A 20,715-nucleotide genomic window follows, 5' to 3' on the forward strand; every position below is an offset into this window, starting at 1 on the left:
AGAATGTAATATTTCCGCTCAAAATATTAAGTCAACCTTAAACCCCGCACACCCCGCGCAATAAGGCACCCTAAAGTGATCTCCCACATCGTAAAAGGTTGGCAGTTAAATGCTTACCCCGCGCGCGCGATAATAATCCCCATGTGCATTGTGTAAATAAGGCCGAGTTTAAAACCCACAAGGCCGTAGAGAACACTCTCTACGGGAAAGATAAATGGATAATGGGTACTTTTGGTGCAATTTTTTTAATTAATTACCCCTTCCCTCAGCCGATGCATGGCAGGGGGAGAGGGAGTGTGAGAGGAGTAGTGTTATGTGGAGAGCATGGGGGAGAGAGGGGGCATGCAAGACATCCACGTGTGTGGATCTCCCCCCCCCCTCCTTACACACTATAAGACCTCCCCCCTGGAGCTTGGGAGGGAGGCACAAAGAGAGAGAAGATAGAGGTCATGGTGCTGCTGCTACTGCCACCCTGCACCGTGCTAGTCGCCACCCCGCCATCTGCCATCGCCGCCCTGCTGCAAGCCACTGCCACCATCGTCATCACACCCCTCCTCGTTGACATCGCCCAGGCCATTGTCCTCTCCTCCAATCATTACCCCCTCTCCACGTCATTTTGCTGAGAAGAAGAAGCTTCTTGGAAGCTTCTTTAGAAGCTTTGAACAAGGCTTTCATAAGCCTTGTACACCCGTGCCTCCCTGAGAATTAAAATCTAAGCCTCTAAGGGCTTGATCCTGCGTAGGAGAGGAAGATCACGGACTATGAGTCTTCAGGACGTGCGAGTAACCCAAGGGAAGCTGCTGCAACAAAAAAATACGCTGCATAAATGGCCCCAAAACAAAAGATGCAAGGTGCACGTGCAGAAGTCTCCAACCCAAGTCTACATGTGAACATTCCTAAGAGTCCTCATGCCCAATTTTTACAAGCTTAATTCTGCATAAAAGACATACATTAGGCACGTTTAACTTCATGGTAAGAATGCATTTACGCTTGTCTCTAATCCACGTAGTATAGTTAAAATGCATTTGGGAAATTATCTCCTTGGACGATTTACAAGAGTTAGTGCATGTCATGCATTTGGGTTTGCTTGCACTTCCAAGTTACAAATCCTAAGCACATATTGCATAGGTTTTAAAAAAAATGGAATTGTTTAAATGCATTCTTGATTGGCCGCGGAAAAGAAAAGCACATAAGGTATTTAGGTAGTAATTTTCTACTTGTGGATTCGTATGAGATAATCGTTGTCGTTCATTGGATGTTGTCCAAGTAGTTGCATTGCATGGAAATGAAACCATGAACTTGCATGTTGCATGCGAAGATACTTGTATTTTAAGACGGATTAAGTGCCGTAGAATGGATTAAGTCAACATTAGTCTTATGATATTCCTTATGCATGAACTTCATTTATCGAAGTTGTATCTAGAAAAGGTTGCATGTCACATATTCGTCATGTATGAACTTCATTTATCGAAGTTGTATCTAGAAAAGGTTGCATGTCATATTAAAGCCTGAAATTCAATTGCATTAAACAAAAGGTTGTAGACATAGCCCCTTGATGTAAATCTATATAGGTTTTATGCAAGTTATTCCCCAAGTTGTCAATCATCATGATTTTAGCAAGGAAAAGAAATGGTCATTGCAAACCTTATAGTTGCATAAAAGTAATGAATCGCATATTTGCACATAATGTGATGTCTTGCAACTATTTACACCTTTAGAACAAGTTTAGCATCTCTAAGAAAAGATAATTTCTTGTTGCATGTAACGTGTCCATTTGTATCATCCAGGACACGTCTTAGCAGTCCATCAGAAAGGATGTCTAGAAAACTCCGCCCGGCACTCCCAAGGAATATTATGGGTTTTGCGATCTAGGTCTTCCCGCATCTACCACGTAGCGGAAGTATCCTGGCCGTTTTCCACTTAGGATCGATCGGAATTAGGGTTTTCCAATTTGGTCATTAGCTAACATCAACTAGCGTCAGACCCGAGCGAACTACTTTACGCAGAAACGCCAGGTCCAAAGCGGATTCACGTTGCACTTGGTTCAAGGAGAATGGGAAACGAGAGGGATGCAAAGCTCAACCTCTCTGCCATAAGGCATAGTCCCATTCCGTTCCCCTAAAACAGCGTAAATCGGGTAAGACGTAACTTTAGGTCATCGTTCTCGTTATTCTTTTTGATGATGATGATCATTCCGCTGTTCTTCGAGATTTTTGAGAAAAGTTCCCGGCTAACCGGGACCACCCAACCATAGGACGGTCCCATGGCCCATCCTCTGCACTTTCCTCGGTTTGTTTTAGTTATGTAATTATCTAACACATTAATTTGACATATAACAATCATCTTCTTTAATTAATCCCTTTAAGCATTGGTTCTTTCACGTAATCTTATCAAGTGACATAGAAAAAACAATATCAAGCAAGTCCTTTTAACATTTCATCATTTTATTTATGAAATACAAGGAGTTTCGCCCGTAGGCTTGTCCATAATCCGCCCGAAGGCTATCCAGTAATCTCTAGGGATCACTATTCCAAGCTTCCGCCCATCAACTAGTATGCGGGCCTCGAGATCCAATCCCGAGTCACGTTAGCCTCTTGTGCAGGACCAGGAAGGCGAGGGATTTACGGCCAGAGCCCCCTGGCACCCAAGCGTCCTCCTGCTCCAAGTAGAACTCAACGGAGAGACCTCTTGCGGCGGGTTCGGTCCACATTCCCGGCGCGGTCAACAACCCCCTTGGTTAGGGTCAGGCAGGCAGTCGGGGGTAACTGAAGCTGCCTCTTCCTTCAGGCCTTTAACCTGAAGTATAGGTACTCATTTAATTTGTAATTCATAATTCAAACAGAGCCCCAAAATCTCTAGCAAGCACAAACATTTTCGTTAATCAACCGAGTTGTTTGGCAAACTGCTAAGGAAGTGTTCTTTCCTTTTTAAGTGTATCAGCACTCGTTCCCAAGGTGTCTTGTAAATTGGCAAGATCTTTTACATTCCGGTGTAGGGCATACCCAAGTTGGTTAACCCTAAAGTTCCTTAGATATGCTAGTTTCCGGTTTACAACTTTCCTTATTTAGAAGGATATCCAAAAATACATCTTTTTGCAAGATAACTTGCTTAGGGATCTGCCATCCTTGATTAGGGTTTTTTTTACCCCTTTCTCTTTGTGAATCAATCACAAGACTAAATGATTTCATACTTGTTGCGCAAGTCTTGCGATGGAATAATCTGTTTAGATCCTTTAAGCTGACGTATGTCAGGCCTAGGGTTTCTTTTTTTAAGAACCTTAGGGACAAACCCTAGTTCCTTATCTTTACGAATTTATTGTCCCTACAGTAAGGAAAGTAGTCAAGTGTTTAGGGTATGAATGTTTCTATGTTTAGATTGGTTCAGTTATCTTTTGGAAGGTAATATTAATCGTCTTGTCACGTTTTTGCTATCCTTGTGACAATTTACTTCCCAGTCAATACAGTTTAATTTAACTTCTGTTTTCCTTAAAGATGAGCTCATGCCAACTAACAACACTTGCCTTGCTAAGATGTGCAAATATTCAAGATAACTTCCTAGTAATTTGATCATCGAAAGAAACCTTTCATGAATTTAACCATTTACAATGATTCGTTGCGAAAAGAATAAGGCTAATGGTGCAAGATATGATTTCTACACCTTAGGATTTAACTAAAATATACTGCTATAGTAAATGGATAATCTTGCTCGTAATTTATAATGCTTGATGCAATTTGAAGAAAACTAAGTTTTATACATTGTCATTCATAAGCTAAACTCCTTCGTTACAAATAACTCGAACAAATATATCCTATCCTTAACCATTTTTCTTTGCATGATTGACTTAAAACCGAATTAAAGCCAAGAAGAAAAACCTGGCTTTGAGGTGAGATATCCACATGGATACCGGGGGATGACCCTCCCGCAGCTACACCTTGGACTTTCTTCGGCGGCATCGTAGTTCGAATGTGAGATAGCCTTTTCCTCTTTCTTCTGGAATTCCAACGTCTTCTCCTTCCTTCCCTTTCTTTTGTCTTTTTCCCACTCTTCCTCCTTCACTCCTTCTTTTTACTCCCTCTACCTTCCCTCCCTATCTTTTCTCTCACGGCTACTTTTCCCTTACGGGATATCATATGAGGCCATGATGATGAATTGGATTTTTAGGTTCAGGGGGGGAAAATAATAAGGGGGATACAGGGGATTACGAGGAAAACTTAGGGAATTGTGGGAAAAAAAGAAAAGAGTTATGAGGGTGAAAAGGGCTTAGGGGAATTAAAACCAGGGGTAGGTTTCCAAAGTCAAGGGAGGGGCTCAAGGGGAAAAGGGAATTTAAAAAAAATCTTGGGGGGGTTTAAAACTGGGGGGAAAGGAAAAAAACGGGCTTTAGAGGGATTAAACCGGGGGGGGGGGGGGGGGGGGGGGGAACAAAGGGTTTTAAAAAGGCATAAGAGGGGGGGGGGTGAAAGGGGGCTAAGAAGGTCCTTTAGAAGCTTCCCCCCAGGAAACTTCTAAAGCTTCCACGTGGGAGGGGGGAAAGCTTATTAGGCAGACTACGGCGGCGAGTGGAGGCGTGATGATCAGGCGGCGAGTGAAGGCGTGATGATGAGGCGGTGAGGCCTCAACGTCTTCTGTTCCTCCCTCTCTCTTGGTTGCCACACAACGCAGCAGCGGCACGGCCTCTTCCGACCCTTCTTCCTCTATTCCTCACGACTCCAGCCTTTTCATCTCCAGCGGCCCCCCTCGTTTAAATAGTGGAGGGGAGGGGGATCTTCCCTCCTTGCGTGTCATCACGCATGTTCCCCCCTCCCTCCATAAGGCTCCAACAAGGAGCTTAATGGCTCCTATTATTTCCCTCCCCCTCCAGCTCGTTAGTCGGGTGGAGGGATAGGGGGAATTTTTTTTTTCCCCATTTATCCAATTCATTTTTTACGCGGAATATTACATTCTATCCCCCTTGGAGGAGTCGAGATGTTCTCATCTCGAGATAAACTGGGGATATTGATGGTTGAGAGAGCTTTCATCTATCCAAATGGCATCCTCTTCGGAATAATCTTTCCACTGGACGAAGCATTCTCTCAGGGTTCTAGATCTTAACTGTCTTTCCCTAACATCTAAGATCCTTTCTGGCCTTAGTTCAAGGACTCCTTGACTAGGCATTACAATTTGTTGGTCATCAAGTACATGATTAGGGTTGGGTACATATTTTTTCAATAGGCTGATATGGAATACATTGTGAACCTTTAGGTTCTCAGGGAGTTGCAATCTATAAGCATTGGGTCCTAGGCATTTGAGGATTTTGTACGGCCCACAATACCTTGGACTTAGCTTCTTGCATTCTCCTAGGGATAGAGAACTCTTTTTAGGGCATACACAAATGAAGACCATGTCTCCTTCTTCGAAGACTCTATCTTGACGTTTCAAATCTGCATATGCCTTTTGCCTATCCTTGGCCGCTTGTATATCTTGTCTTATTGACCTTATTTGATCATCCATGTCCTCCAACATTTGTCTTGAAGCTTCAACTCTTAGGGTTGGATCAGAAAAGTTTAGGGGACTTCGACAATCATGACCATACAATGCCTGGAAAGGGGTCATTTGAATGCTCTGCTGGTAAGAAGCATTGTAGGCAAATTCAACTAATGGCAAGTATTGAATCCACCTCTTCGGCTCTCGACAGCAGTATGCCCTAAGCATATCCTCAATGATTTGATTTACTCGCTTTGTTTGGCCATCCGTTTGGGGATGGTAGGCGGTGCTAAAACAGTAATGTGAAGAGAGAATCTCGAACGCTAATGATTCTTCTAGGTAACCCATGTAGCTTGAATATCGCCTTGATAAACAATCTTGCAATGTCGGAGGCTTTATAGTTTGTCTTTACTGGTATCAGGTGTGCAACCTTGGTAAGCATGTCAACCATAACCATAATGGAATGAACCCGGTCACTTCAAGAGGCAATGTCCCAAGCTTGGTGGAGGACATTGCCAAGCGCCTTTCCAAGGATCAGGCCATGGTCAAGGAGCCGATAACTGAGGAAGAGGAAGAACTGCTTGCATTGCCAATAGGAAAATGTGCGAAGAAGAAGAAGAAGAAGATCCGACCATGGAAGCAGAGTTTGAAAGAGCGACAGTTCATGCCGCTCTACACAAGAAAGGGCCAAATTTCCAGTTCTCGGTGATTCAGACACCGTCGGACTATCAAGGTAAAGGTTTCAAGACCTTGATTGATTGTGGCAATACACATTCCTTTATCTCACCAGCATGTGCAAAAAGATTAGAAATAGCCACAGTAGAAGCACCTACCCTGCTTGTGGAATTGGCAAATGGTCGTGAGGTTACTTGTACCAGGCAAACTGCTAAGGTGGAATTCTTCTTGGGAGGAAAGAAGACTTCGGTCAAATTCAGAGTCATGAATTTAGGTATCCATGAGTGTCTACTCGGAATGGATTAGCTTAAGCCTAACGATGCCCACATTCACTGTGGAAAGGGTCAAGTTTCCTTTCAAAACTCTGAAAGGGAATTAGTCACAACTCAAGGTGAGGCTGGAGTGCCAAGAATCCAATTGGCCAAAGTATCTCGGATCATAAAAGGAGTCAGAAAAGGATTACATGTTTACTTGATCAAACTCAACAAGTTAGATCAAAAGCAAGAGTCTAATGAAGGACCTTCTTGGCTAAAGGAATATGCGGACGTGTTCCCTGAAGAGTTGACTAAACTCCCGCCTCAAAGAGAAGTAGATCATGAGATTAAGTTAGTACCAAAAGCTGCACCAATTGCAAAGAGACCTTATAGAATGTCCATACCAGAAGCAATTGAGCTGAAGGAACAACTCAAGCAACTACTAGATCAGGGCTACATCCGGCCTAGCAGTTCACCGTGGGGAGCTCCAGTACTATTCCAGAAAAAGAAAGATGGGACACTTCGACTATGTATTGATTACCGAGGGTTGAATCAATCAACAGTCAAGAACAAGTATCCTATTCCTAGAATAGATGAGCTTCTTGATCGTCTTCAGGGTGCGAAGATCTTCTCCAAGATTGATCTCAGGTTAGGTTACTATCAGATAAGGATCAAGGAAGAAGATATCCCAAAGACGGCCTTCAATACAAGATATGGGCACTTTGAGTTCCTAGTTATGTCATTCGGGCTTACGAATGCACCTGCCACCTTCAATAGGTTAATGCAGGATATCTTTAGGCCATATCTTGATGATTTCATGCTTGTCTTCTTCGATGACACTTTAGTCTATTCTAAATAGGAAGAAGATCATGAACCCCAACTTTGGATTGTCCTTGAGACAATGAGGTCACATAAGCTGTATGCTAAAATGAAGAAGTGTGCATTCTTCAAGCGTCAGATTGGATATCTGGGATTCATAGTATCAGCAGAAGGAATCTCAGTAGACCCAACCAAGGTCAGAGATGTGCTTGAGTGGCCAATACCAACATTCATCAAAGAGATACGCAGCTTTCTTGGATTGACACGATGGTATAGGGTCTTCATCAAAAACTATGCTTTGATTGCAGCACCTCTGACGGACTTACTGAAGAAGCAAACTTCCATTGCATGGTCAACTCCTGAATAAAATAGCTTTGACAGATTGAAGCAATGTTTGGTATCAGCACCTATTCTAAAACTTCCAGACCTCAATAAGGAGTTCGAGGTAGTAACTGATGCTAACATTCTTTCCTTGGGGTGTGTACTTATGCAGGAAGGTCATCCAGTAGTATACTCTTTAAGGAAATTGAAGAGTCATGAAAAGAATTATGCTACGCATGATCTGGAATTGCTGGCTGTCATCCATGCTCTAAAGCTTTGGAGACACTACCTGTTGGGTAATAAGTTTACTCTAGTAACTAACCATAAGAGTCTCAAATGGATCTTTACCCAGAACGAGCTCAACATGAGGCAACGTCGATGGATTGAAGTGTTGGAGGAGTATGATCTTGAAATCAAGTACCGACTAGGAAAAGAGAATGTAGTTGTCGATGCACTTAGTCGCAAGGCATTCTTAAATTCTCTAATCTTGCAGAATCCATCAACAACCAGATCTCTAGCTAAAAAAGTATCTATGCCAAACAACCCTATACTTGAGTTAGCTAGAGAGGATGCATGCCATGATCCAGCCTACCAAATAATGCTAAGGGAGATCTCTATCAAAGATCATAATCAAAAGTTGCAGGCTAAGTATCATGAATTTTCTATCAATAATGGGCTTGTCTATTATAGAACAAGGCTGTGTATACCAGCAAGCCAGTCACTTAAGCAGAATATATTGTGGGAAGCTCATGATTCCCCTTTCACAGGACATCCTAGCTCTGCCAAGACTCTCAATGCAGTTAGGAAGAGCTACCATTGGGAGAGCCTCAAAGGTGACGTTCTCAAATATGTCACCGAGTGTTTGTCTTGCCAACGTATCAAAGCCAAACATGTCATGATGCCAGGGAAACTGCAACCGCTTGACATTCCCCAAATGAAATGGGAATTTATCGGTATGGATTTTGTTGTAGGCCTACCCCAAGTCTAGGGAGGATACAACTCCATCATGGTTGTGGTTGACATGCTTACTAAGGTTGCACATCTTATTCCAATAAAGACAAACTATAAAGCCTCAGACATTGCAAGATTGTTTATCAAGGAGATATTCAAGCTACATGGTTTACCCAGAAGAATCATTAGTGATCGTGATTCTCTCTTCACATCACACTTCTGGAGAGCTATCTTTGAAGCTATTGGGACTCAACTTTGCTTTAGCACCGCTTACCATCCCCAAACGAATGGCCAGACAGAGCGAGTAAATCAAGTCATTAAGGATATGCTTAGGGCATACTGCTGTCGTGAGCCGAAGAGGTGGATTCAATACTTACCTTTGGTTGAATTTGCATACAATGCTTCTTACCAGCAAAGCATTCAGATGACCCCTTTCGAAGCATTGTATGGTCATGATTGTCGAAGTCCCCTAAACTTCTCAGATCCAACCTTAAGGGTTGAAGCTTCAAGACAGATGTTGGAAGAGATGGATGACCAAATAAAGTCAATAAGACAAGACATCCAAGCGGCCAAGGATAGACAGAAGGCATACGCAGATTTGAAGCGCCAAGATAGAGTCTTCGAAGAAGGAGACATGGTCTTCATTCGCGTTGTCGTATTGCTGCGCATTCGAGGTGTGAAATCCACCCGAAAGTTGTGTGTGAGAGTTGATATTTTGTACATACTTAGTTGTTATGTTTGCATCTTTATTCTGCGTCTTTTACTACCTTTTCTTTCAGCTGGGGTTGCACCTGATAGGTCCTCCTTCAATAATGGTGGGCATGAAGGGATGCTTTCAACCTATGTTGAGCAGGGTCAAGGTGAAAAGGCATTATAATTATACAAACAAATGCAAGATGAGGGCATCTCACCAGATGCTATAACTTTGGCTTGGATTTTTGAGATTATGTGGAAACATTGGAAATACAACTAAGGGAATCAGGATACAGCAGATCTTTGGAAATGCTTGTCGTATTTGAATGACACATTACCAGAAATAACATCAGTTGAAGGTCCTCATTGTGGTCAAATTCCATTAATTGGTCCCTCTAACATCTCTACAACCAGTTTGAAGTGGAATATAGATAAGTGTTCTTCACATTTCGGTGGCATTATGATTACATCAAACATTCCTGAGAGCAACAAAGTGACTGTACAAGCAGATACTGATTTGGTCTGGACAATAGAGCTACAGCAACTCTATGATCAACTTCGAAACACTATTGCTTTTTCTGGTTTTTTTTTAAAAAAGGGCCGCTTTTCTAGGGCCTATAGCGGAAGGAACAGAGGATTGGGGGAGAAAAAGCATCACAGGAAGAGGATCGAGGCTCTAATTACACGAATTCAGCAGATATAGAGGATTGATTATTCTCAGTAACGGGGGAATCGAATTTGGGGGGCGTGAGAAAGAAAAAGCAGAAAAAGACTATTTTTGAAAGGGGAGTTTTTGGAGGCAAAAGGACGAAGAAGAAACGATAGCTATAGGGGAAGACGAGCCAGAAGGTGAAGAAAAAGACGACATGAACGAGACGACAGTGGAATATGAGGATGAAGCTGAAGACCGATTGAAGGCAAAATACGATGATGGAGTGGAACTGTTTTTGCTTTAACGACTGTAATAGAGTGTGGAAATGCAAGTGATGAATCGCATGCAGAGGAAAAACTCTAAAGACAAAATCGGAAGAGGAGGAAGGGGAACAACCATGGCAGTGGTGGGAGAGAAATGCATGCGCTCTGAGCGCTCTCGACGAAGCCAACCAGGCCATTCACACGTTCACAGGACTTTGGTTCGAGTGCAGTCATGTTCAAGATGGTTGCTGAGGATCTAGAAGCTGAAAATCGGACAGAACTCGTGGAGGAGCGAGCATCATCCTGAGAAGCATTGAGGAGATCTTTGTGGATTACAAGGGCAGGCGGGGAGGCTTGATCAAGGTTTTCACTTCAGATGTGGAGGAGTTCTACGACGAATGCGATCCAGAGAAGGAGAACTTGTGTCTGTATGGGTACCCGGATGAATCTTAGCAAGTCACCTTACCTGCAGAAGAGGTTCCACCTCAGCTCCCAAAGCTTGCACTAGGCATCAATTTCCCAAGAGATGGGTTGGAGCACAAGGACTGGCTCTCGCTGGTAGCAGTACACAGTGATGTTTGGCTTTTCTCTGCTGCATCCTTCTATGCAGCACGATTTGACAAAAATGATAGGAAACACTTGTTTAATATGGTTAATGAGCTTCCAACAGTGCTAGAAGTAGTGAGTGGCAAGAAACCAACTAAGGAGAAATCATCTGTCAGCAATTCAACATTAAGAAATTCGTATGCCGTCACTTTGATTGCAATTCACTTTCTGAGTGTCACTCTTTGAGCCTGTTGATGCCGTCGGTCTCTTGAAATCTCTCTAACGTCACCTTCTGTGGAGCTGTTATGAACTTGCTGCTTCTTTGACGACTGTGTGGTGGCTTTTTCCTTGACGGCACCTTCTTTAATGCAACGGAGTTTGCAGGATTGGATGATCTTCTGTGGCGCCGGACTGGATGATCTTCCGTGGCAGAAGGTGGAAAATTTTGTTTGTATATGTAGTTCATATACTCACTGTGCGATGTGGAGCAAGAGGTAGCACAGTTATGCGCTTAATGTGGTGTTAGAATGGGAGAATATTTCTGTGTCAAATGCAATTTCTGGGACGATGACGTCTCGAAAGGGCAGTTTTAGGAAACACTTCATTTTCTGTGGTAAAAGTGTCAAGACGGTATACAGAATGTGGAAGCCTGCTGGATGCTGCAACAGTATTTGACCTTCTTGAGGATCACAATGGGATTACATGGAATTTAATCATCAGAGGCTATGCTCAATGTGATTGTATTCATGTAGCCATTCAGTTTATTTTTTGAGTATATGTAACACGAAGTTACCAAACCGGATAATGTATCCTGGAATGCCTAGAATGCTGTACATGCATCAATTGGAGAAGGTAATAAGGCTTTTGAGTGGTATCAACAAATGGTTGACATAGGTGTGGATGTTGACAATGTCACCTTCATCAACATCCTGAAAGCTTGTGTGGCAATAGACAGCATTAAGTTGATTCATGCTGAGGAACATGGAACACAATGATTGCAGGGTATGCTCAACATGGTATTGGTGACTATGCCCTGGATCTCTTTGGAAAAAAAACAGTGGCAACCCTTGCTGGAAATCTTATATGTATCTTATGGTGTTAGAGAGCTTGCTAGAGACAAACCTAGCCTTCTGCAGAGTCATAGATTCCAGCAGTGAAGTATTGCCATAGAGTTTGTTAAACTCGCGCAGGGTTTAATAATTTCTGATCAAAAACTGGTCTTTGATTACTGGAACTGGTGATGCTTGGATTCAATAGCTCTTCAGGCTGTGAACAACAAGTTTATTGAACAGATGCATGTTAAAACAACAATCTTTGCATTCAATATGAAGAGTCTGGAGTTTATTGTTGCATAGCCTGATCTCACTTGTTTAATCTTCTATCTTGAAATTTCTCAAGAACCTCTGTGGTTGCGACTTTATTTTCGAAAACCCTTCGACATCTTTGGTGAACCCGACGTGAAAGCGTCGTAGAAATTTCAGGATGGGAGATACTTCAACATCCATTTCAGCCTCTTCTACAATTCCAGTTGCGTCCTCTACTTCAGCTCCATCAATGACTGCTGCATCAAGTACTTCAATAGATGATCTAAAGCAGATTTTGCAGAATATGTCCATGTATATGCAGCTTCAAAATCAGCAGACACAATTGTATATGCAGCAGCAGCATCAATTGCATCAACAGCAGTTGTCTCAGCAAAGGCAACTATATTCAGAGCAGGAGAATGCAATTAGCGCAACTAAGGCAATTGAAGCAGTTGAGAATGAGAAGAAGCTATTTGTTGGCCGTAAATTTTCAACATATTTGAAGACATATGAGATCAAAATGGAGTTTTTTGGAGTTCCAGCTGGACTTATGAGTAAGTATTTTCTTCGTCTTGTCACACCCGCCTTGAGGGCGAAAGTGACTGATCTTTTTATTCAAAATTCGCATTGGCAAGATTTTAAGAAGGCCCTGAAAGAAGAGTATTTCCTTGAGGACTTTGGGATGGCTACACGGCGATGATTCCGAGAGTGGGTCTTGCCAAACAAAGGTCTAGCTGCTTCAGAGTTGATTCGAGAATTTGAAGAGAGGTATAGTCAGCTTGATGCCATTGAACAAAGAGCATTGGATGTTGAGAAAGTTGAGCTTTTCTTGCAAGCTATAGATCCTGCTCTTCAGGAAGAATTGGGAGAGCTTCTTGAGGATCGCACGAAGCCTATGGGACTTAAAATGGATTGGCAAGATGCCCAGGATGCAGTCTCGACTTTGACCAAGAGAAGGATATGGAAGACTCGCCTACAGAATGGTTCTGTGACACCGACACCGTCTTCTGCTCCTATGCCTGCTTCTATCCCTGTTATTTCTTCTCCTCCTCAGCCAGTTTCTTGGCCTATGCCAGTGCCTATTGTTTCTTCTCCTCCTATTCCTCCTGCTCCAAGACCGATGCCGGCTCCTTCTTCTCCAAAACCATCCACTCCGTCGGTGCCTACCTCTCTTGATGACATAGTCAAAGGCATAACGGATTTGACACTAGAGTCAGTTAAAGCAGAATTGGTGGGAAAATTGAAAGAGCAATTTGCTTCGACTGCGTCTACTATTTCTTCTAGTGCTCCTACTGCACCTAGAAGTGCTCCTAGTGCACCTAGGAGAGATCAAAGATGTATTTGGTGTGATAGTACGGACCATCAGCATTGCAAGGATTGTGAATCTTTTCAGGATGCAAGGAGGAAGAATTTGGTATTTTGGGGACAAGATGGTAAGATTTGGTTGACTGAAATAGGAGCTCCGCTTGCTACCAACTTTGGGAAAGGCGGAATGAAGAACTTAGTGGATGACATGGCAGCGTGTACTTCTTATGTGGCAGCTAGAGGAGATGCTTCTGTATATGGAGTCCAGATTGAGAAGGGCTCAGAGAATCAGTCAACATTATGGATTTATGCTATGGAGACTGCAAACAAGGGAAAAATTCAGCAAACTGTTTTGACTAGTGCAGGCTCTAGCAACAGATCTGAGACAGGTTGGGATTCGCCTGTTGACAGATACTCTATTTATGCCTACTTGGCTAAGTCTCAGGGAGCAGATGTACTTGTTGAGGAGAAGCGTAAGAGGGATGAAGAAAATCCAAGTGCAGCTAAAAAGACTAGAGGGGGTGAGTTTGTTACTCCACCTACTGCAGGACCGTCTTTGAGACCAGGGCTAGAACGACAGATGGAAGATGCTCAAAAGAGAGAAAAGAGGCAAGAGCCTAGAGAGAGAAAGTAGCCAGGGTTTAGATTGATGTCTCATATTGAGACATCTACAGACATGAAGAAAATCTTTAATGACAAGATATTTGGCAGTGAGGTGACTTTTACTATTTCTGAGGTTTTGGGCATCTCGAAAAGAAAGTTTCAAGATCAGTTCCAAGAGGTCCTGAAGAGGAAAAGACATGCATTGCCTACTACTGATACACAGGGAGTTTTGATTGGGGAGTTGGATGAGGATGAGGATGAGGTTATGGTTGAGAATGCTTCTGTTTTTCTGTAGATAGAGAAGAGGGTTCAGCCTATGCATTATGCTGAAACTGATGAGCCTGTCTTGATACCACATAGTCACTTTTCACGGAGTCATTGGGCTAGGGCAACTACAGAGACGATGGTAAAAATTGGAGAGAAACAGGTGCCTTATGTTGCTTTGGTGGATCATGGTTCAGAGATTAATCTCATAGTTCGTGGAGTTTATGAGAGTAACAGATGGCCTATGGATGTAGAGCATGGGTGGCGTATGAGAGCTACCAACAACACTGCAGGTGATTTGTATGCTGCATGTCCCAGTGTCAGGGTTTCTACTGGAGATGTAGAGGAGGATTTCCATTTCTTTGTGCAGGATTCATGCTCTTATCCTATAATTCTTGGACAGCCATTCATCACAGAGATGCGCATGGAAACAAAGGTAATGGATGATGGATCTGCTTCTGCGCACGGATTCGCAGTAAAGATGGCATGAGAGCAGTTCAGTTTATGACTGTGTGTGTGAACCATGTTAGAAACAGGGATACTCTTAGAGATGCACCTTTGCCCACTGTGAGGGATTCGGGTTTTCATTAGGTACCGCTGTTTCGCGAGACGACGGTGGTACAGAGCAGAGGAGATTGGAGTTCTCGCCTCCTGGCAGCAGTGTTTTCTCCTTCGGTTTTGTTGGGATTTCAGCAAACAGTTCGATGAGTTATTAGAAGACTTCTAAGTTCCTAGAGCTGCCAGGAAGTACATATGCAGAAAGGAGAAAAATTTGAAAAATGCAGGAATTTTAGAGGATGATGAGCACATAGATGGGATGTATGACAGTATGATTTATGCAGATACGATGACAGAGATGGAAGATATGTTGGAAAGCTGATATGCAGAGTTGTCACAGTAATGTATTAGTGCAATCCCTGGACATGTTTTATGAAATTGCAGATTTTGTGTCACAGACTGAGTCAGAGGCTGAGGTGATTCAGCAAAAAGTGTTGAGTGCTGAAGAAATTCAGCAAACAGAGTTTCCAGCTGATTATGATCAGCTTACAGAGACACAGAGGGCTGAAAACTTTCAGCCAACAGAGTTTACTGCTGAAATATTTCAGCATCCAGAGTTTAGGGCTGTTCCTATGCAGTCCATAGAGCAGAGGGCTGAGGATATTCAGCCAATGGAGTGCAGAATTGCTGATTTATAGCAAGATTTGAGTAATGCAGAGGATCATAATGAAGCCAGGGTTGACATGAAATACAAGACTGTGGATAAGAAGGTGAAGACGGTAGCTGTACCGCTTCCACCTGACAGTGATCAACAAATAGAGAGGGCTGCCAAACAGCCAATTTTGAGGAATCCGGAGCATATAGGCCATAAATTTTCAGCAGAGACTCTTGCTGAATTGAAAATTGGAAATGGTGAATTCTTGCTACCCACAGAGAAGTAATGCTTTCAGGAGATGGTTGAGTGACATGGAAGAGGATTTGCTTTTTTCCCGCATGAGATTGGATGTGTGAATTCGAATATTGTTGCTCCTATGGTGATCTTTACTATTCCTCATATTCCATGGAATCTCCGACCTATTCTAGTACTTAAGGCACACCTGCCAAAGCTGATTGATTTGTTGAACGAGAAAATCAGGATGGGAATTCTTGAGCCTTCATCTGCACCATACTCAAACAGGTGATTTACGGTTCCAAAGAAGAACGGTACTCTCCGATTTATACAGGACATGCAGCCAGTAACAGAGTTAATATCAGGAATGTTGGTATAGGTCCAGTTGTGGATGAGTTTGCAGAAGCATTTACTGGACGTGCCATCTATTCTTTAGGTGATTTGTATTCAGGATATGATCAGTTTCAGCTGGCTTTGGAAAGCAGGGATATAACCACTATGAGAACTCCTATTGGGCTTGTCAGGATGTGTACCTTGCCTCAAGGTGCCACTAATTCTGTTGCGCATATGATGAATGCCATGCATAAGGTCCTTCGTGATTATATACCTCAGCTTACCATGCCTTTCTTGGATTATGTGCCCATTAAGGGGTGTGCAGAAGAAGAGAAGAATGAGAATCTAAATGAGCAGGGATGTAGATACTTTGTGGCTGATCATATTTCAGCTTGTGAGAAGATTTTGGCCAGGTTAGAAGAAGTGAACTTGACACTATCAGGGCAAAAATCTGTTTTTGGAGTGAATGAGGTTGTCATTGTTGGGCATATGTATGGGTATTATGGCATGAAACCCTCACCTGATAAGGTGGATGCTATAGGCAAGATTACGGAGTATTGTTCTACCACTTCAGAGGTACGGAGATTCATTGGAGCTTGTGTGTTTTATATGATTTGGATACCTCATTTTGCACACATAGCAGATTGTTTATATCAGCTGCTTCGAAAGGGTCAGAAATTCTATTGGGATGAGAGCCACACTAGAGCCATGCGGAAATTGAAGAAGTTATTGCAGATTGCTCCTACTCTCAGGAAAGCGGATTATAATTGCGGAAGGCCTATTATATTGACAGTTGACACTAGTCCAATTGGCATAGGTTGGGCTGTGGGTCAAGATGATGCAGATGGAAACAGGTATGCTATTCGGTTTGGGGCGAAAGTCCTAAACGAGAGACAGAGGAGATATCCGCAAATTAAGAGGGAGTTACTGGGGATTGTTACGGCTCTCAAATGTGACAAGGAGTACTTTATTGGAGCCTCAGTTGTGGTAGAAACAGATTGCTTGCCATTGATAGGTATGATTACGAGCTGCTCTACTCCGGATATAGCTATGCTGAGATGGATTGCATACATCAAGTCATTAAATCCAGAATTTAAACACATAGCAGGAAAGGATAATCCAGTGGCAGATATGCTGTCTAGAGCCAGATATGATGATGAGGAGACTCTACTTACAGAAGAGGATGATGCAAAATTTCAGCCGCTATGGTTGATCATGTTTGTCATGTCTATGATATTGTGGCTTTCATAGAAGAACTCTATGTTGGAGATTGGTTACAGATTGGTAAGCACCTTAGTACACTAAGCAAAAGAGATGAATGGACAGATGAAGAGTTCAAGAAGATCAGAAGGAAAGCCTATGGTTATTTTCTCAAGGACGGATTTCTTTGGAAGCATCCGAAGAAAAGAGGTGGATTACCTTTGCGGGTTGTTTGCGATAGAGAGATACAATTACAGGTGATGAGGGAGTTTCATGAGAGTCCTTGGGCTGGTCATAGAGGAGTGTGGGCTACTTATGAGAAAATCAAGGAGAATTATTGGTGGAAAGGCATATATAGAGATGTTTCTCACTTTGTAGAGACTTGCAGAGATTGTCAGATATATTCGGTAGTGCGTCATCGAGATGAGCTTCATCCGACCTATCCACTATGCATTCATTATAAGTGGGTAGTTGACTTGATTACTATGCCTATGGGTCTATGGCAGATGAGGTATATTGTTTTGGCTAGAGAGGATCTTACCAATCATGTTGAGGGCAGATCTTTGAGAACGAAGACCACTAGTGCAGTGTGTAAGTTCTTATTGGAAGAAATTTTCTATAGGTATGGCTGTGTGGGTAAGATCACTGCGGATCGTGGTGAATTGGATGCAGATAAAGATAGGGAGTTTTTCTCTCAACTAGGAATCAAGTTGGCTCTAACCACAGCATACAATCCAGAGGGAAATGGGAAGAGTGAAAGAGGGCATCCGCCGATAGTGAAAGCATTAGCCAAAGCATGCAGAGGACGGATTGGAGAATGGCCGAGACTTCTACCATTTGCTTTGTGGGCTAATCGTACGACTCACAGTGTTACCATAGGATATATGCCCACAGAGTTGATGTATGGTCAGAAACCGGTTATGCCGACTGAGACTTGTGCTTTGACTTGGTTAGTTTTACATTGACAGGAGGATTTGACAAGAGAGGAGCATTTAGCTCTTCGGATTCGACAGTCAGAGAAGACCAGAGGATATTTAGCTAGCTATTGACAGGTTGAAGGTTGCTAGACTAAGAAATAAGGACAGGTTTGACAGCAGGCATCGCTTGCGGCCTAGAGCAATAGAAGAGGGAGACTGGGTATTAGTCTTTGATAGTAGCCTTGAAAATCAGCATCCTGCACTTCGAAAGATGGTGAAAAGATGGTTTGGGTCAGACATGTCTTTGACAATGCAACATATGAGTTGACAGAATTGGATGGCACAGTGCTTAGAGTGCCTATTGTAGGAAAAAGAATCAACATTTTCAAGAAAAGAGATGATGAAGATTATGCATTGGAAGAATTTGCAGGAGAAGAGCAATGAGAAGAAACTCCAATGGAAGTGACAGATGATATGACAAATAATCTTGTTGATATACCGGAAATGCACAATGAAGAGATTAATCTGTTTGTGGATCTTGATGATAACGATCATGGGTAGTTGGCCCATCCAGAGGATGCCCAGGATTAGAGGGGATGGATGTCGTATTACTGCGCATTCGAGGTGTGAAATCCACCCAAAAGTTGTGTGTGGGAGTTGATATTTTGTACATACTTAGTTGTTATGTTTGCATCTTTATTCTGTGTGGTAATATAGTAAAGAGGGGTCTTTTACTACCTTTTCTTTCAGCTGGGGTTGCACCTGATAGGTCCTCCTTCAATAACGGTGGGCATGAAGGGATGCTTTCAGCCTATGTTGAGCAGGGTCAAGGTGAGAAGGCATTATAATTATACAAACAAATGCAAGATGAGGGCATCTCACCAGATGCTATAACTTTGGCCTGGATTTTTGAGAGCATGTGGATACATTGGAAATACAACTAAGGGAATCAGGATACCGCAGATCTTTGGAAATGCCTGTCGTATTTGAATAACACGTTACCAGAAATAACATCAGTTGAAGGTCCTCATTGTGGTCAAATTCCATTAACTAGTCCCTCTAACATCTCTACAACCGGTTTGAAGTGGAATATAGATAAGTGTTCTTCACATTTTGGTGGCATTATCATTACATCAAACATTCCTGAGAGCAACAAAGTGACTGTACAAGCAGATACTGATTTGGTCTGGACAATAGAGCTACAGCAACTCTATGATCAACTTCAAAACACTATTGCTTTTTCTGGTTTTTTAAAAAAAGGGCCGCTTTTCTAGGGCCTATAGCGGAAGGAACAGAGGATTGCAGGAGAAAAAGCATCACGGGAAGAGGATCGAGGCTCGAATTACACGAATTCAGCAGATATAGAGGATTGATTATTCTCAGTAACGGGGGAATCGAATTTGGGGGGCGTGAGAAAGAAAAAGTAGAAAAAGACTATTTTTGAAAGGGGAGTTTTTGGAGGCAAAAGGGCGAAGAAGAAACGATAGCTATAGGGGAAGACGAGCCAAAAGGTGAAGAAAAAGACGACATGGACGAGACGACAGTGGAATACGAGGATGAAGCTGAAGAGCGATTGAAGGCAAAAGACGATGATGGAGTGGAACAGTTTTTGCTTTAACGACTGCAATAGAGTGTGGAAATGCAAGTGATGAATCGCATGCAAAGGACAAACTCTAAAGGCGAAATCGGCAGAGGAGGAAGGGGAACAACCATGGCAGTGCTGGGAGAGAAATGCATGTGCTCTGCCATAAGCGCTCTCGACAAAGCCAACCATGCCATTCACACGTTCATAGGACCTTGGTTCGAGTGCAGTCATGTTCAAGATGGTTGCTAAGGATCTAGAAGCTGAAAATCGGACAGAACTCGTGGAAGAGCGAGTGTCATCCAGAGAAGCATTGAGGAGATCTTTCTGGATTACAAGGGCATGCGGGCAGGCTTGATCAAGGTTCTCACTTCAGATGTGGAGGAGTTCTACGACGCGGATGAATCTTGGCAAGTCACCTTACCTGCAGAAGAGGTTCCACCTCAGCTCCCAAAGCTTGCACTAGGCATCAATTTCCCAAGAGATGGGTTGGAGCGCAAGGACTGGCTCTCGCTGGTAGCAGTACACAGTGATGTTTGGCTTCTCTCTGTTGCATCCTTCTATGCAGCACCATTTGACAAAAATGATAGGAAACGCTTGTTTAATATGGTTAATGAGCTTCCAACAGTGCTAGAAGTAGTGAGTGGCAAGAAATCAACTAAGGAGAAATCATCTGTCAGCAATTCAACATTAAGAAATTCGTATGCCGTCACTTTGATTGCAATTCACTTTCTGAGTGTCACTCTTTGAGCCTACTGATGCCGTCGGTCTCTTGAAATCTCTCTAACGTCACCTTCTGTGGAGCTATTATGAACTTGCTGCTTCTTTGACGACCGTGTGGTGGCTTTTTCCTTGACGACACCTTCTTTAATGCAACGGAGTTTGCAGGACTGGATGATCTTCTGTGGCGCCGGACTGGATGATCTTCCATGGCAGAAGGTGGAAAATTTTGTTTGTATATGTAGTTCATATACTCACTGTGCGATGTGGAGCAAGAGGTAGCACAGTTATGCGCTTAATGTGGTGTTAGAATGGGAGAATGTTTCTGTGTCAAATGCAATTTCTGGGACGATGATGTCTCGAAAGGGCAGTTTTATGAGACACTTCATTTTCTGTGGTAAAAGTGTCAAGACGGTATACAGAATGTGGAAGCCTGCTAGATGCTGCAACAGTATTTGACCTT

General features: G+C 42.9%; 2 pseudogenes; both read left to right on the forward strand.

The window, feature by feature from the left end:
• The first annotated feature begins 10,042 nt into the window (after positions 1 to 10,042).
• Positions 10,043 to 10,883, forward strand: LOC148025208 (PHD finger protein ALFIN-LIKE 4 pseudogene; annotated as a pseudogene).
• Positions 10,884 to 19,478: 8,595 nt separating this feature from the next.
• Positions 19,479 to 20,282, forward strand: LOC148025209 (PHD finger protein ALFIN-LIKE 4 pseudogene; annotated as a pseudogene).
• The last annotated feature ends 433 nt before the right edge of the window (positions 20,283 to 20,715 follow it).

Source organism: Lygodium microphyllum, chromosome 15 (assembly GCF_053477565.2).
Source record: "Lygodium microphyllum isolate KBCC chromosome 15, Lygodium_microphyllum_v1.1.10, whole genome shotgun sequence".
Taxonomy (NCBI): Eukaryota; Viridiplantae; Streptophyta; class Polypodiopsida; order Schizaeales; family Lygodiaceae; genus Lygodium; species Lygodium microphyllum.